Here is a 5698-nt window from a genome sequence, read left to right on the forward strand (position 1 = left end):
AATGGTCTCAGTGTATCGGGATTTTGAATATATGGCTAAATTCTGCTAATTCCCGGCAAACCCACTGGAGTCAATGGGATTACATAGGTGTAAATAAAGACAGAATTTTGAACATAGTCAAGGCCTGCTCCACTGAAGACTTGAAAAGACACACTAGGCTTTTTTTCTCCCTGGATTGTGGGACATTCTTTATATACGATAGAGAAGCAGAAAAGGCCTAAAACTTCTTACACTTTTTCCTTGCAGTTCACCTTTAAAGTAAAACGTAGAAAAATAGACGCAGACAAATGTACACGTTGAAATTTTCCATCACGGATATATTTCCCTATCCTGCTAGTTTTGTTGGGTTCTTCCTTTAGAGTCTTTGTCGCTTGGTTTAAAGGCGTAGACCTCTCATTTAGGATTTAGAATTGTCAGAGCGGATTGTCTCTCCCAGTTACCCACAAAACCTCGCCGCATAGTTGTGTCTTCCCTTTCTGGAATACCTTGTGCACGGGATATAAGTGAGGTACTTCAGCAAAGTAATTTCTTTTTGCCTTTGACTTAGTCAATGGCACATACCTTTCCACCTGTCACGGCACAAATGTGAGGGAGACTCTCAGAAGGAACGCTACAAAGATAAATGACATTTTCTGCAGCCTCAGTGTTCTGAATGGCAAATCTGTTAGCCTCTAAGGTGCCACAAGGACTCCTGTTCTTTTTGCGGATAAGGACTAACACGGCTGCTTCTCTGAAACCAGTGTTCTGAATCAGCACCTCTCTCTCTCTCTCTCTCTGTAGAACTGAAAGATAATTTATAGGATCATGCCCTGAAATAAGAATGTTGCAAGAACAGTCATCTGAAATGTTTCCGTTTTGTTTTTAAAACTACTTGAGGAGCTATGTATTCCCGTAGATGGCGCTCTTACTAGGTGTTCTGGAAGGAACTGTAAAGATGGGGAAAATTACCTAGAAATTCCCAATTGGTTACTGTAATCTAGTACAGAACAATAGAGGGATTATTTTCATTTACTCTAAATTAATATAACGTGACACATGCAAACCTGATTTCTTTATTAGAAAAGAATATGTTTTTAAAATCTGTCTTTTTGCTGTTTTATAGCCGTTAGAATTGCCTATTTCCCCTTAGAGACTACGGCTGCTACTCTGAAACCTATTTCCCCTGGTGTCTTTAACCAAAAATCCTAGTGCAAAGACAAATTAACTCAGCACTGAGCATTTAAGTCAAATGTTTTTTCACAAGGAAAGCCCTAATGAGGCACTGTCTGGTTTCCACGGAGTCTGCTAAGAACAAAGTGATTAAAAGGGCCAAAGAAACTAACACATCATTAAGACAAACCGACAAATGGATCTGGATATTCAAACTAGAATGCTAGGCAGTAATATCGCTGCCGTGATCCCGGATCATACCACTTAACCCAAGTAACTAGCTCCTCCAGAAGCCTCGCCTTAAGCACCCACAGCCTGCTCCAAAGCCCACAGAAATCAATGGAAAGACTCCCACTGACTTCCATGGTTTTGGATTTGGCCTTAGCTGTAGCCACAGTGTCCTTTCAGCTGGAAGAAAATGTGGCATCGATAAGCTTAGGGGGGCCATTCCGTCCCCGTGGACAATTTACAATTGAAAAAATAAGGTTTTGGATGTATGTTACCCGCTTGTTTTTCTTAAAGAAATCAAGACATTGCACAATGGAAAAGCCTGGTTGCGTCCTCATTGAAATCGAAGGGAGAGTTGTCATTGCTTTCAGTGGAGGCGGGATGAAGTTCTAATGTAAAACGAATGGGTCTGAGTGAGCTCTTCCCCCTTCCCCCTCTTTAATTTCCCATCTCTTTACTCATGGGGAATGAAACCGATTAACTTATGCTAGCGCTAGCTGCTTGCTGCTCGCCTCAAGGTGCCTTGACTTTCATCAACGTTATAAGGTACCTACAAACTGTGTCCCCGAGGACTGATCAAGGCGATCTATTATTACACACAATAACACGGCTGAAATGAGCGAACCCCTATCAAATCGATATAGACTGGCCTTCCCAGGAGGGCTTTTAAGCTTCCTTCTCACTTACTTACAGCCACGATTCTATCCAGATCCCTTTTGGGACACTCTTTAAGGACATTACAGGAGGACTCAGGTTTAGGGCTGAGTAAGGAACCAGGCGATGGAAACTGTGAATCACAAAATCAGAAACGTCGGTCCTTGCACCGAGGTGGGACGAAATTCACCTTCGGTAGCAAACGCATCCGCAAGCCTGCAAATCCTGCAGCCCCTTCCTCGGGCAAGCATCCCACTTTGAAGTCAATGTGAGCTTTGCCCGAGCAAAGGCGGAAGGATTTGGCCCATACAGATGGCCTTCAGGAAAGCACAGGCTGAGGGCTCCCTACAAATCCTGCGAAAATCATATGCAACAAATTTACTCTTAAAAAGCGGAACAAATCCTCAGGTTTTTTTAAAAAAACTACCAATCCCTCGTGAGCTCGCAAAGTGCGCTTATTAGCCAAAGACCTTTACCCCCATAAATTCTTTGACAAGAGGGAGAGAGACTCCTCATTTATTGGCCGTTACTTTCCCCTCCATTTTGAACTTTGTGACTAAATAGATGAGTTTAAGATCCAATTCGATTTTGATTATTCTCCGAATGCGAACCAGTTTCCTTCGCGTTGTAACACGAGGGTGGAAAATGCAAGGTTATTGCTCAGATCTGATCTGGTTTGTGCCTTTTGAGATTTCACTCAACAAAAGCTCATCATATCAAGTCGCATCATGACACTTAGCCCTGAAAGCAAATCGATTCCTAAATGGGGGGTGCGAGTGGGGGAGGGGAAGTTTTTTTCTTCAGAAAGGATGCTTAGGGGTCTATTAAATCTGAAGTTCATTAATTGTTACACCCCAGTCTTTGGAAATATTTGCTTATACATTTGAATACTAGATTGTTTTCGATGAGTCACGTGTGTATATTATCCCTATACACTACTTTCCTCTAGGCACGTGTATTCAGAGAGTGCACATGGATTCATTTCAAAACAAAGAAACTACACGTGTGCACATGTGTATTCCTCACTGATGCAAAGGTGACTGCAGTGTAGAATAGAGCCAACAAGAGAACAAAAAATAGTGAACTGAAACATGCAACCAGGATTACTATTACTTTTTTCCCGCACGAAGGCCTCTCCCCAGAAGACTAGAAAGCCATCCCAGTGCCGTATTAACCAGCCCAACTGAACTTCAGGTTTGTGGGGACTGAGTGATCACTGCAGTAAATACCTAGTTTGCAGCGTTCCGACCAAGAGAGGAACTCGATTTTGAAAATCCCCCTCCCATGATGTCGAAAGCCACTTTCAGCAGCAGGGGTCTGTCAGGGACTTCCTTGAAGTGCATTTTGTCTAAAGACAGCGGAGGAGGATTAGTACCTCTGAGAACTCTGTAAAAACACCGAGCTCGGGGAGTTCCCAGGCGGCGGCCGAAAGACTAGAGAGGCCCTGGGCGATTGCACAGCAAGACCCTTGGATCAGATCGCGCTGGTTCGCAAGGTGTCGTCTGCTCCGCATGCGCGCTCTCCCTCAGCCTGCCGGACCCGGAGAGGTTCCGCTTGGAGCGGATTTCTCAGTATCTCAAGCACGGTACAGTGCCCGAGATCCCGCGACTATGCTGCGAGAGACCTGCTTTTATATATATATATATATATATATATATATATACACACACACCCAGGTTAGCCACTGAAACGTGAAGGCCATTTAAACGCTAGACATTCCGGTCACCGGTGGAGCAAATGTTCACACTATTAACTCATCGCAATCCATATCTAACAGAAAATGCCGAACATAAAGGGGAGGCGCTGTTCACACTGGTATTTAAAGGAAAAGTCCCGTTTTATAGCTCACTGTAGAGACATTTTTAATTGCCTCTGCGAGCGGACCCGGCAGCATACAGTCCCACTCGTTCAGGGCTCGGTCGCTTTTCTAATGTGTTGGCAACACACCTTTTTTCTTTTTCTTTTTTTTAAGGGTTCTAAGGTTTTGTATTCCTGTTTGCTAAAAATACCAGCCCTGTTTATTCATCTGCACGCTGTGGGCATATTTACACCACTCACCCACTGACAATGACAAAACCGAAGGTGTGGCTCTCCCCTGCACCTGAGAAAGCTAACCTGAGCACAGGTTTGCCTTGCCTTTCCCCCGGCACCAACCCTGTCGAAAGACTCCACAAACGCTCCCCCAGGCCTTCCCCCCTCCCCCCCCCCCGTCACCCCTCACCCCGGTTGCTTGTTTTGGTGGAGTTTGTAATAACACTGCTCCCGGAGCAGCTCTAGGAAAATGTCTGTTAGGAGATCTCAAATACACACGCATCCTTGTTAGTTTCATCGAGCAGTGGCTGGGTGAAGTGTGCCCTTTTGATTGTGTAAATCAATCGTCCTGAGTAGCATTTCACTGCAATAAGCTCACTCCCCGGCATGAATATAATATCTATGTGTCTATATATGCGCCAGGAGTTTCGGTATTAGCGGAATGACACCACATGAACGCTTTTTCTCTGCGGCCCCATGACATCCAGCCTTTAAAACACACATACAGGGGGCTTTGTCCTTTCTGAAGGTCAGATTTAGGCATTTTATGTACAGAAATGTTCTACTTACCATCCAATTATCCCTATTTGAAGGCGTGCTTTTCAATCGCTACGCTTATTGGGGAGTGGGTTGGAGGGGATTTAGTTTCTGTCAAAAGTCAATCAACACATAATGAACAATTAAAAGTAATTTTGAATGGATCGCTGGGGTGACTGTTTTATTTTACTTAATTTTTAATACGGTTGAAAAGTTTGGGATTTAAATCTCATTTAAACAACAGGGAGTCCGGTGGCACCTTAAAGACTAACAGATTTATTTGAGCATAAGCTTTCGTGGGTAAATATCTTAGTCTTTAAGGTGCCACCGGACTCCTTGTTGTTTTTGTGGACACAGACGAACACGGCTACCCCTGATAAATCTCATTTGGTGTCTGTTGAAATGTCATGGTGGAGAAAAGTATCTTTTTAAAGCAATATTTTTAAACATAGATTCCGGCTGAGATCTCTACAGAAAACGATAGACTGACAGTGTGAGTGTGGATGTGTCTTGTGTCACATGCGTCTGGGTTGCCATTCAAAACTAAGCAAGCCTCAACGATCTAGTATGAGGGATTGATGTGCATTTGGTCTTTAGTAGCCAGAGCAAATTCTTCGTGCAATTCCAAGTGGAGGAAAGATCTCGAGTGAGAACAGGAGGGAAATGCATTCACTAAGGGTCTGATCGAACTCCCATTGAAATGACGGGGAGATTTGCCATTTACTTCAGTGACTGGATCCTGTTCTAAGCCACCGGAGTTTAGGTGAGTAAGGACTCCTGGATTGCTTCTCGGTACCAAAGATATCGATGAAGGCCCTTCCCAAAGGCACTCACCGCCAGTGTGTCTATGCCTGCCCCTATCCGTCCCTATTACTGAAAGATGGATCCAACCAGGAGGCCAGATCCTGCATGCTCTGTGACCTCCAAATGCCCACTGACTGCCATGGGAGTTTCGCCCGAGTTCGGCTAGCAGGACTAGATCCTAAATTTGTAATTGAGAAGGATCAGACTTAAGACAGGAGGCGGGACCTCATTTTGGTAAAATAGGCAAAATCAGATAAATAGCAGCACTATGGAATTACTCCACCAGCCACGGTGC

Source organism: Lepidochelys kempii, chromosome 6, assembly GCF_965140285.1.
Source record: "Lepidochelys kempii isolate rLepKem1 chromosome 6, rLepKem1.hap1, whole genome shotgun sequence".
Classification (NCBI taxonomy): domain Eukaryota; kingdom Metazoa; phylum Chordata; order Testudines; family Cheloniidae; genus Lepidochelys; species Lepidochelys kempii.